This window comes from Anser anser, assembly GCF_964211835.1.
Source record: "Anser anser genome assembly, chromosome: 3".
Taxonomy (NCBI): Eukaryota; Metazoa; Chordata; class Aves; order Anseriformes; family Anatidae; genus Anser; species Anser anser.
In genome coordinates this window covers 41,851,762-41,865,171 of record NC_139722.1, presented here as the reverse complement: position 1 = coordinate 41,865,171, position 13,410 = coordinate 41,851,762, and positions in this window count along the sequence as shown.

The following is a 13,410-nucleotide window of genomic DNA, read 5'->3' as shown; positions in this document are numbered from 1 at the left end:
AGAGAATAACCCCGAGACTCAGAGTACTGTTCTGGATATTATAAGTACTGATGTGTCACAGGACAATGATGCAAATGTCAGAGGCTGTTTGTGTTATATTCACTCAGTAGATGATAAGACCTAAGCAAGGGGGAGTAGAGCTCACAGAAGAGAGACCAGAATAGAGGTTAAGAATAAATTATAAAATTAAATTAGCTTATCAGATGAATAAAAGAACAATAATAGCAACAAACAAGATGGGTCAAATAGTTTCCCTTACCAGACCTTTTTTGTTTGTTTGTTTGTTTTGTTTTTCTTTTAAGCAAAATAAATAAAACCTTCTTTTCGCCATAATGTATAATATTTTGAAAATGCCTAAACTGTTTTAAAAAAAATATTTTCAAAACGTTTTGCTTCCAATTTTTAATGTATGATAGCTGCAGTTTTTAGCTAGGAAATGATTCACCAAGAGAAAATGTGTCCAGTTGGGAATCCTTAAGGCACATCTCAAAGTCTGCACACTGGAAGAATGGGTGATGCACCAAATGATCACCAGAAACATTTAAATGGCTTACAGCATCACGAAGACAACCCCTCTGTGGTGAACAGCACTACTAACTCAGGGAAAAGATTTGTCTAAGTTGGACTACTGGCAACAGTGGACTGAAAATCTAAGTTTAATCTATATTAATGACTATATACTATGGTATGGCAAAATGAAACAGAGCTAGCTATAAGGGGAGATACAAAGGGACAAAGAAAATGACATAAACAAGTGAAAAAAGCTACAATTAGCTACAAACATTTTCAAGAGCTATTTGAACCAAAGAATAGTAACTGAGAACAGTCCTGGGTTTCATTTCAGAAGAACAGTCTTAGCTCAGACTAAAAGATTTATGTAGACACAACCACAAAGACATTTATACTGATGTTGTTCAGCTGCCTCCTTAAACATCAGTGCATTAATTGGTCCTCCATGTACAAACCTTGAGAACCACTTTGCATGACAATGCCAGTTGTCTAAATCATTTCATATTGCTTCTGAAGAACTAACTAGCCTTGAGACTTCCTGTGTTTCTGCATACCACCTTGCATTATACTGTATAGCATAATTTTCTTCATAGGCACCAAGATTTCAAGCATGCAGTTATTAAAAATAATAGGAGTTATTTCAGCAATAATTTGCTATTAGCAAACAATGGAAATCTTGGTGAGACCTGTTGCATTCTCCCTCTGTTCCTGATGGATATCTAATCATGACATTTCTCATTTATTCTACCAGAGTAATGAAGAGTAATGACGTTGCACTTGTGCTTGATTTGTTTCACAGATCTCTTGTGTTAGGTTCACTTTTTTTTTTTTTTTTAATCAAAAGACTTGGTATTAATCCCAGCTTCTATGCAAATATTAAAGTTCTAGTCTTCATGGTTATGAGGCAAAACTTAAATACCTGACTCGAATGCAACTCAAACAGCTCAAAGATAGATGCAAAGGAAAAAAACAAAACAAAAAAACCCCACAGCTTTTATTAGTACATGTAAAAACAAACAAACAAACAAACAACAACAAACAAAAAAAAACCAAACAACTAATTTGGGTTATATGTCTTATTTATCTCAACATGGCAACAAAGCAAATAACTATATATACACAACACATTGATTCTTTTTTGTAGGTATTTGCTTAGACCCTGGTGTTTTTCTAGTAGTTCCATAGCTGTAACGTAAAAAGCTTAGCTGGATGTTAATTTAATGAGACTATTTATTTATTTATTTCTCTTTCACATCACATAAAATGAAAACTTGTTTGTGTTTTTGCAAAAGAAATGCAGTTTCTAAGGAGTTAAAAAATTACAATGGAAAACACCAGGTTTTGTGCTTACATCTGTTATTTTCTATGTATTTTGTATCTCCAGTGGTCACCAGAAATTGAAAGGTTTGACTTGCCGTCCTATGTCACACCCAATCTATTATTGTTCTCAGTGTGTTATTCTTTTAATGTAGAACTCCCACTTCAATTTTTTTTTCCACAGCCTAGTGAACAGCATAAACTGGAAGAAATATCAAGCTTTCTTTTGCGCTCAGGAGCTCTATATTTCATATAAATAAACTGGGACACATGCTCAGTCTTTAAAATGCTTCAGTCTCTTAAATGTTGCTGAAGACTATTTGTTTTTTCAATGTTTCAATTGTCATTAGTTACCTCTGACTGCTGGACAATATCAACTACCTTCATTTTGTTTTTAGTGATATTCTTATTGCCCAGTGATCTGAACTTCTAGCATACCTTTGAATTAAAGTGTTGATTTTAGAAGAAATTTTTCATCAGCTTGAATTGGAAAATAACCAAAATGCCAGCAGTATGTATTTCCACAACACTTATTCGTTCTAACCAAAGATGAAAGGGTTTTCATCTTTTGCTGCATTATTTTCCCTTATTTTTCCAATTAATTAAAAACTAAATCAAATAAATAAATAAATAAATTGCCCTGGTGTTCTTATGATTTTCCGATGACTCTGTATAACTCTTTGCCCAGTTCTGTCAATGAAGACAAACTGACTTGAGAGAGTATAACTATCTCTGAAACAACCAATTAAGTCACTCCTGTGCTGTTTAATAAAGCAAAAATCAATGTCAGAGTAGTTTTTGTGAACAACTGCCAAAACAATAAACAGTGTTTATTCTAGTAATGGCCTTTAAAATATTGAGATGAAAAGCAGTGATCTCTGGGGAAAAAAAAAAAAAAAACTTTGTGCGGAAAATTTAATACTTTTATTGTAGCATTATTGTAGCACCTGAACATGAACATATCCATGGTCATTTTGCAAATGTAGATATTTGTCAGCTTTTACCCTGGAGATCTCTAATCCTTCCTCTAGCATAGATTTATTTTTTCATCATTGCTATCTTGCTGTTGTTTCATCTCTGATGAAAAATGCTATATATATGCCATATAATACTAAAGAAAAGTAAATATATAATATATGATCTGAGACAATAAGTGGGAGGTTTCTATAAAACCTTTTTTTGTGAAGTTCACAAGTTATGTACATGACAAATTTTAAGAAAATTTTATATGTTTCTGTTTCTTGCCTCAAAAGAATACTATAAAATGATTTACAAAAGGGAATCAAATGAAAGCTTTTCATTACTGCCAAAAAATAATTTTAAAATGTTATCCAAATTAAAGATTTCATTTTACTTAGAAATAAGAAATAGGTTAGTAATGCAATTAAATCTTTTTTTTTAATGCCTAAAATTATTATTTTTAAATATATATAATTTATATACAGTATTTGTATTCCTGAGCTTTATTTAGATAGAAAAACGTTTACTGAAATAATTTCTAGAGTTCTCCTGAGCACTGATTTCCATCACAAGAACTTGTCTCAGTTGAAGTATGGTATTAAATTTCACGCTCAGACTAGCACTTTTCAATGTGAATTAGCATATCACCATCTGATTACTACTTCAAAAGAAATCCTGTGAAAATTTAAGTGCCTGTGGTTGATCCAGTTGATCCATGCCCCTTAACTCTCACAAGAGTCTAATATCCTCTGTCAGCTTTTCCATTCAACTTCAAATCTCTTGATAGAAAATTTATTTGATTTATCTGTAGTCTTTATTTACCTTTACTATTAAACACTGACATTGACAAGGCCTTCGTAAATAGGTGAATGCTATGGTGTCTGTCTATCGGATTCATACATACACAGTGTTTTAGACTTAATCATCTCAGAATTTCTCAGAATTTCTCACCTCAACCTCTCTTTTTCTTGTGTTTCCTTTCCTCGGTAGAAGGACATGGACCAAAGTTAGTTTAAGTGAATCCCACTGGAATTTGTACGATTCATTGTTTTGTTTACACCTGAGTTAGTTTAGTGACGTCTAATTAGATTGTAAAGTGATGAGCATAAATTCTGACCCTACCTATTATAAGTGAAAAACAAACAAACAAACAAAAAACTGTTAGTTCTTGTCATTTGTCCTTCCACCACAACTGTTTATGTCCACTACAAAGTTAAATATATGAGGCAATGGGAATTTTCCATGTTCCTCAGGAATATGAATACAGAATTTAATGGATCTCAGTGTTCAAGTTTTTATTTCAATATTTAAATTTCTCCATTCCTAAATTTCAATGCTTTCATTCTACTTAATCACCCACCCTTCCACCTGATATTTATGCAGACCTATTAATGTAAGCATAACTTTTACTCTCTTGGTAATTTTTTAGCAAACTCTATACTGAAATTTCATTTTGCCACCCTTTAAACACTTGAATTGTTCTTTTCTAAATGTTCATTACCAACTCATCAGTGCCAATATATTTTAAATATATTTTTATTTCTACCTATTGCCTTTCAGATATATCTTTACCATATTTGAGGCTCAGGGGAAACCTCATTGCTCTCTACAAGTACCTGAAAGAAAGTTGAGAGGAGCTGGGGGTCATCCTTTTCTCTCAGATAACTAGTGATAAGACTAGCAGGAATAGCCTCAGGATGAATCAGGGGAGGTTTAGGTTGGATATTAGGAGACATTTCTTCTCAGAAATAGTAGCCAGACATTGGAACAGGTTGCCTAGGGAAGTGGTGGAGTCACCATCCCTGGGGATGTTTAAAGAAAGGTTGGACTTGGTGCTTAGGGACATGGTTTAGTGGGTGACATTGGTAGTAGGGTGATGGTTGGACCAGATGATCTTGGAGGTCTTTTCCAACCCTAATGATTCTATGATTCTATGAATCTATGAATCATAGCAAAAATTTCAGTTATGATGATCCTCAGTGAAAAGTTAAAGTGCTGAAATCTAAACTTCTTTTTCAGTTTGGGTATTCCATGAAGATAACTGGATTTATTTTATTTTATTTTATTTTATTTTATTTTATTTTATTTTATTTTATTTTATTTTATTTTATTTTATTTTTAATTTTCTTATCATATATTCTTTTAGATAATAGCTTTTGAGTCTCAACTGACGCCTCTTACTACAGCCTGAGTTTTTAAACCCTGAGCTAAGATGTGTATCATCTGACATGTAGTCCCCTGTTAATTTAAAAAGTCTTGCATTATATGTCATGGCAATAGTGCTCATGACATTTCTTGCTGTGAATAAGTGGTATCAGAGCCTGTGACAGAGGACAAAATAGCTAGACGTTTAATACATCTGCCCCCTTGAGACTCTCTGTAGGTGGTCAGCTATTCTGAATTACTTTTGTTGCCTGATTTTGCTTGCTGGTATAATACTCTAGAGTACAATGTTTCAAACCAAGTGCTCTGTCTTCGAGTTTGTCTAATAACAACACCATAGTGTTGTTAAACATAGATCTCAATGTCAAAAGGAATCACTTTTGTCATTTAGTCTGATTTGCCACAACACTGTGGTTGTAAGATTTGCAGGACAATCTTTTTTGCTAAAACTGAGATTGTCTCTCAGAAAGCAACTGCTGATTAAACGTTCTTGAAAAAAGCAGAACCTAATGCTGGAAAAAAAAAAAAAAAAGGAATGCAGCAAATTGCAATAACTTCTGGTAGTAGGAACTGTTAATTTTATTATTATTATTGTCCATTGCATCTGGTTATTTGATATTCGATTCCTATCTCTGCTTCATGAAATCTTCAGCCAAGGCCATGGTTCTGTTCAAATAAAAATGACTTTCCATTTACTGTGACATTTTTGAAATTAGAATTCAGATTCCAAAATTACATTCCTATCTTATGTCCTAGCTTGTCCTTTATTTAGCTGCCAGCTAGAACATGCATGGAATTGCTTCACAGAGAAGGGTTAGTGAAGCTCTGGCAAAACCTGACCACAGCTAGATTTCTTTTTCACAGATCTGCCTTTCAGGTATAATTCCATATGCCACTATGTGACTTATACATAATTTCAATAAGTGGTGTACAGACTCAATCAACAGGCAGATTTGATACTCCAACATAAACCATTCTTTATACTTGACTTACAAGGCTATGGTAAAGTATTTATTTTCCTTTGTATTTCTCTCAGGATCTGTACTTCTGCAGAAAGCTGTAAACACAATGTGTATTAGATTCAGTTCAAGGGAGCTAGCTCTGTTTGTCCTCAAGCTCTTTTTTTGAATTGTCCTGCAAACAGCAGTAAGAACAGAAAACAAGATGAGTAGATGATGGTCTGTCAGTGAGAGCTCTGAGATTTTTCCAAGCCTGTAATAAACAGAAACAACCAAGATCAAAGAAGGGAATAGAGTTCATCCCTAGACTTCAAAATCTGGCAGGTATAGGCCTATCTTACCTTTTACTTTGTTTATTTTCAAACACACTTTTAGACACATTAAACTTTACCTGTAAATGTTGCTGGAGGCCTATTATTGACTAAAGTCCTTGAAAATGTAGAGGTTGAATAAGGTCTCTGGAGATGTGCTTTAAAGAGTAGAGAAAAATGTCACTAAAACACTGATTTCCATTCTTTCCATCACAAATAGTGATGTAGAGAAAATTTTGGACCTAGAATCTTATCATTTGGGGTATCTGTTTATAGGGGTACCTGTTTATAGGGGTGTTTGATTCCAACATTGCCAGAATGGTATGAGATACAGAAGGCCTACCTAATCTAACAGACTTAGTAGAAAGGACTGTGTTCAACATTTCAAAGACTAAACTTCATGAGATGGTGTGGTGGTTTTACTCGGGTGGGTAGCTGAGTTCCACCATGGCTGCTCTCTCACTCTCCCTCCACAAAGGGGAAAGGGGAGAAAATACGACACAAAGGGCTCAAGGTTTGAGATAAGGATGATTTAATTAAAGGGAAAAGGGAGAGGGAAAAAAAAAAAAAAAGAAAAAAGAAAAAAGAAGCAAAGGCCATGCGGAGACACAGGGAGAGAAAAGCAGTTACTCTCTGCTTCCCATCAATGAGCGATGTTTGGCCACGTCCTAGGAAGCAGGGCCTCAATACCTGTAGCGGTTGTTCGGGAGGACAGACGCTTCCACGACGAGAGCCCCATCCCCCCTCCTTCCCCTTTCCCACCTTTTGTTACTGAGTAAGACGTCATATGGCTTGGAATATCCCTTTGGTCGGTTTAGGTCAGCTGCCCTGGTGATGTCCCCTTCCCATCACTTGCCCACCCCCAGCCTGCTGGCTCTGGGGGGGGTTGGAGGGAGTCCTGATGCAATGCCAGTATTGTGCAGCAATAGACACAACACTGGTGTGATACCAGTGCTGTTCTAGCTACAAGTGCAGAGCACAGCACTGTATGGGCTGCTGCAGGGAAAGTTAACTCCATCCCAGCCAGACCCAGCACAGATGGCTTGGAGATCGGAAAGACAAAGGAGAGCGCTGACTGGGAACCCTCTTTGTATGTTGTATAATCTGTACTTTGCATTAGCTGTTTTGGATGGAGGACATGTAAAGCTACTTCAGCCTTTAAGATGTGTTAAATTGGAACATCTCAAGTTATTTTCATTTGATTGGTTGTATTTGTACAGAAGTCTTACTGATAGCAACTTATAGTAGCTCATTCTGCCTCCTAAGCACTTTCCTTCTCCTGTTTCATAGTTTATCTTCTATTATGGTTAAGATTTACCTCACAATTCATTTTGTCATTGTGTTCCCCCTGAAAAAAAATGTAGGCTTTAGATATCTTTGTAGATAAAGCAAGACTGATTTCTGGCACTGAGGCCAGATGGGACAGATTGATCACATCCACATTAGTGGCCCCTTCCCCTAGATTTTAAACTTTCTGTGAATGTACATTACATTAATGTACATCCTGTACATTAATTCAAAAATCTCCAGAAATCAGAATCAGTTGCTGTTTGAAATTATTTTTTTTTTTGCAAATATGCAATTTCAACTTTTAATGTTCTCTTTTAAAAAAAATATTACTAATTCTGAATTCCTTCTTTTTTGAAAATGAATATTCTTAAAGGATATCTTGTTAGTTCCCTCTAATGAGCAAATACTCTTGAGTATTCAGAACTTGAGGAATGCTGTACTGTATGTATTAACCCTTTCTGTAAGCATGCTCTCTATCTTCATTCTGTTGTTGTTTCACAATTGTACGATATTTCTACTGTCGTTATCTATAACAATCCTGAAAATCCCAGGCATTTTTGTCACATGCAGGTCATAATTATTAATCAAAAATATTTTTTTTCTTAGTTTTCTTTTCACTTCTTCTGTGGAATATACCTTCCTGTGAAATACTGCCTAACATGGATACTATAATGATTCAGGACCATTGACCACAAAATGTTCAGCCCAGTGTGGTGAATGCAGTGACTGGCATAATCAGTTATTCATCAGAGTGTAATAGACTTGTCATGCTGATTGATGCAATAAGATTTGTGATTGTATTTTTAAGGTCAGGAAGTGCTCAGCTGTAATTAGCATGACAATTCTGTTCCACCAGAATCAGTAGCAGACTGTTGTGAACTCTGTGCTCAGACTTGTCTCCTGTTATCAAATATTTTGCATGATATACTTAGTGGATGCAAATTATAGAATTTTGAAATAAGAACTGATGGTAACATTCATATTGATTTTAAATAATTTCTAAAAGTGACTCTTAGATTAGCAGAATATTTCCTTAGTTTGCTTGCTACACAGTTGACATTCTGCAGATCTGACATGAGGACATAGTTACAGAATGCTGTACATTTATGTGAGTTGTACATGTATAAGTGAAAAAAAAACAAAAAAAAGCCACAGAAATCCCATGTAGAAGTTATGACATTTACTTAGTTAAGATACGTGAAGATGATATCTGCAGTTTAGAGACAGAAACTGTTTGGTTCTGAAGAAGAAGGGAAAAGAACAAGGGAAATCCTTGGAACTAAACATCCATGGGAAACAGAAATGCTTTAAACAAAGAGGTGTCATCATCAGAAGACAAAAACAAAACAAAAATAAAAACAGCAACAACAAACAATAACAAAAAAAAGAGAATTGAACCATGGAAATGTAATCCAACAACTGCCTTACTTTCTAGTATACATAGATGAAAATTGGCTGGTGTAAAATATGTGTAAGACACCATAACTCTTCTACTGAGAAAACTATCTACTCTTTTATATTAAGCAGTCTTCTGAATGTCCTACCTGATGAAGATGAGCACCAAGTGCATATGCCAAAACCCAGTGTCTTCCAGAAATTTCCTCAGGCAAGTGATGGGCAAGACACAGAAAACTAACACAGAAATATTTTTATAGCATCATAGTGTGGTTTGGGTTGGAAGGGACCTTAAAGATCATCTAATTCATCATGCCATGGGCAGCTGCTGCTGCCTTCTGCTGGATCTGGTTGCTCGAAGTCCCATCCAGCCTGGCCTTGAACACTTCCAGAGATGGGATACCCACAGCTTTTCTGGGCAACCTGTTCCAGTGCTTCACCACGCTCATAGAAAAGAAGGTCTTCCAAATATCTAATCTCAATCTATCTTCTTTTAATTTAAAACCATTACCCCTTGTGTTATCACTACACTCCCCGCTAAAGAGTCTTTCCTCATCTTTCCTGTAGGCCCTCTTTAAGTGCTGGTATCCCCAGAGTCTTCTTTTTTTTCCGGGCTGAACAACCTCAACTCCCTCAGCCTTTCTTCATGAGAAGTGCTCCAGTCCTCTGATCATCTTTGTAGCCCTACTCTGAACCAACTCTAATAGGTCTATGTCTTTCTTATGCTGAGGGCCCCAGAGCTGAACAGAGTACCCCATGTGGGATCTCATGAGAGTGGAGTAGAGGGAGAATCACCTCTCTTGACCTGCTAGCTACATTTCTTTTGACATAGCCCAGGATACGGTTAGCTTTCTTGGTTGCAAGCACACATTGCTAGCTCATGTCAAACTTTTCATACACCGACACCCCCAAATCCTTATCAGGGCTGCTGTTTCATTGCCCAGCCTGTATTCATGCTTGGGATTGTTCTGACCCAAGTGTAGGACCTTGCACTCGGACTTGTTGAACTACATGTTGTTTGCATGGGGGGGACTTATCAATGTGAGCTTATGACAGGCACTTACTGGGAATTCCTTGTTTGTGGGGAATAATTTCAGTCCCCAATCCCCAACATGAATGGGGTTCAATAGGTTACCTATGCTAGGGTAGACACAGGCTGAGCCAGTCAGTGTAACGCTTGTGCAGCCCCAGACATCTAAGGATAATACAGACCTGTTATTGCTCAATCTCAGGTAGATGAACATCACTTGTCCCTCTAAGAAGTTAGACATCAACCACTTGAGGAATGGGTAACTAGTTCATATGTCAGAGTCTCATTTATTATTGGAATTAACCAGACAAATCACTCCACCACCCATGGAATCAATTAAGAGCTCTCAATCTGCTAGTCCTGTCCATGTCCGGGCTGGGTGACATTTTCTATGTTTCCTTTTATTCTATCTATCTATCTATCTATCTATCTATCTATCTATCTATAATCCATTTCTTCACTTTATTACAGTTTGAACATTATAACACATACAAAAACATCTGGGTTATTTTCTGCTGGTTTCCATGGAGCATAGATTAATCCCATACTGCTAGGACAGATAATACCCAATTAGCTCCTGCAGATAAGGAAATCAGAAATTCCTCACATCTAGTAAATATAAGTGAAGAATTGCTGTAACTATCCTCTCTTCAAGTTTGTCTCCTTGTTATCTGAATTAAAATGCAAGCAAAATAATGCAACAGAAAATTTTACTACAGGTCTGACCATGGAAATGTATATGGCTAGATATGCAGAAGAAACTTAAGGGAATTAAAGACCCAAGTCCAAGAGGAACTGAATTGTCTCTCTATTGTCTCCCTTAGGCTTCTTTTCAAAATCTTTCACAAATTATTTCTCGCTTGTTTAGTATTCTTTTTTAGAGTAAAATTGGCAGTCCTTACTCTGTGAAAACCTCTGTTACTTTTAAACTGTCAAGGCATTATCAGAAAGAGTTTACTAATTCAGTAATGCAGAAATCAGTAATTTTCCTTCATTACTGAGGTCATTATATAAAAACCAAAGGGAAAATAAAAAAAAAGAAATTAATTTTAATCTTTTTTTTCACATAATTTTTTTTCCCAGTATTTAAACCATAATTCTATATTTTGTCTAAGTGTCTGGGAATGTGGGATCAGCCCCAATGTATGGTTGATTGTCAGACATTTCCACACCTGGCTTCTTGGCACTATGTCAAAAAGAGACAAGGCAAGTCATAAAACCATGAAAACCATAAAGCAGAGGACTTAATAGATTTGATAATACTCAAACTTTAACTAGAAAATCTATCTTGAAAATCCATACTGGATATTTAATCCTTAGTTGTTAGGTGATGAAGTATGCCTAACTGCAATTTTTTTCTCTGACCAATATTGCATAAAGTTCACTCATGAAAGATAACAAATGGCATAGAAATGTCTGAACCTAAATGTCTGTGTCCCGCAGGAGTGCTGAATGTGTCCTGCTGTTCATACCGCCTGTGAGCAAAAGACAAGATGGGCTGGCTCCAGATAGGTGTGTCTCATTGTTAGCATTTACTCCACTGCCTTGGTGAAAGATTGAGGCATTTTCCTCAGCACTTTTATATTTAAAGATTGCTTAAGGGAATCACAAATCTTGCTTTGTCGTATTTTCTAGTCTAACTTACTTTCTCCATACATTCTTTTCAGAATCACTCTTTTACGTCTTGGGTTTCAAGCTAGTTTCTCAAGGCAGAGTTCTTTTTGTTTCTTCTGCTTTTATCTAAGATCACGCAATGTTTATCCTCTGTTCAGCACCTGTATTTTTCCCCTGCAGGAACAATCACATCATAGCCATGAATTGAGCTTCTTAAAGCGTGATATGACTTAAAATAAAAGAATTGAAAAGAAAAGTGGATCTGAAAAGTAGCCTATGTTCAGACTCATCTTTACTTAAGGCATGCCCTCCTTTAGAACAAGGGAATGGCCAATATGATCAATTTATTTAATCTCTTTATAAAGTGTGCCATCCTCTACACAATTATTTTTAAATGTTTATAGTACCTGTTCTCTTCTCTAATTTCCAGTCTAAAGGAAATGTATTCTCTTTTTGTTCCTAGAAAATTTCTGAATCTTTGTTTGCATTGAGTTGTTTCCCTGCTTGATAATTCTTGAATGCCTCCCCATTAAGCTGAGGGAATATCTTAATAAAACAAAATATTGCATCACCAGGAAATTCAGCTTCATCTGACAGTACAGGAAATTCTGTGTGTCCTGATTTTGGCAGGGATAGAATTAATTTTCTTCCTAGTAGCTGGTATGCTGTGTTTTAGATTTAGAATGAGAATAATGCTGATAACACACCATTGTTGTAGTTGTTGCTGAGCAGTGCTTAGACTAAGTCAAGAGCTTTTCATCTTCTTGAGCTGCCCTACCAGTGAGGAGGCTGGGTCTGCATAAGAAGCTGGAGGGGACACAGCCAGGACAGCTGACCTAAACTGGCCAAAGGGATATCCTATACCACATGGCATCATGCTGAACAATAAAAATGGGAAGAGTTCGCCAGAAAGGGGGGGGTCTGCAGCTCAGGGTCTGTCTGGACATCAGTCAGTGGGTGGTGATCAATTGCATTGTGCATCACTTGCTCGATTCTTTATTATTTTTACTTTATTCTTTTATTATTGTTAAATCATAAAATCATAGAATATCCCAAGTTGGAAGGGACCCACAAAGATCATCGAGTCCAACTCCCAGGTCCCCAAAGGACTACCCAAAAAGTCAGACCACGTGTCTGAGAGCATTATCCAAGCTCTTCTTGAACTCCAGCAGGCTCAGTGTTGTGACCATTTCCCTGAGGATCCCGTTCCAGTGCCCGACCACTTTCTTGGTCAAGAACCTTTTCCTGATATCCAGCCTGAACCACCCCTGTTGCGGTTCCAAGCCATTTCCTTGGGTCCTATCTCTGGTCACCAGAGGAAGGAGATCAGTACCTGCTCCTATTCTCCCCCTCATGAGGAAGGTGTAGATCATGATGAGGTCTCCCTTTAGTCTTCTCTTCTCCAGGCTGAACAAACCTTCAGTCAAAACCTGACTTCAGCCACTCGCCTCACCCTCCAGACTCTTTACCATCTTCGTAGTTCTCCTTTGGACACTAACAGTTTTATATCTTTCTTATGCTGTGGCACCAAAAACTGCACACACTACTTCAGGTGAGGCCACACCAGTGCAGAGTAGAGTGGGACAATCCCTTCCTTTGACTGGCTAGCAATGCCGTGCTTAATGCTGTCCCAGGGTACGGTTGGCCTTCCTGTCTGCAAAGGCACACTGCTGGCTCATGTTCAGCTTGCTGTTTTCCAAAACCCCCAGATCCCTTTCTGCAGGGCTGTTGTCCAGCATCTCGACCCCCAGTCTCTATGTACAACCAGGGTTGCCCCTTCCCAGGTACAGAATCCAACACTTGCTCTTGTTATACTTCATATTATTGGTGATTGCCCAGCTCTCTAATTTGTCAAGATCTC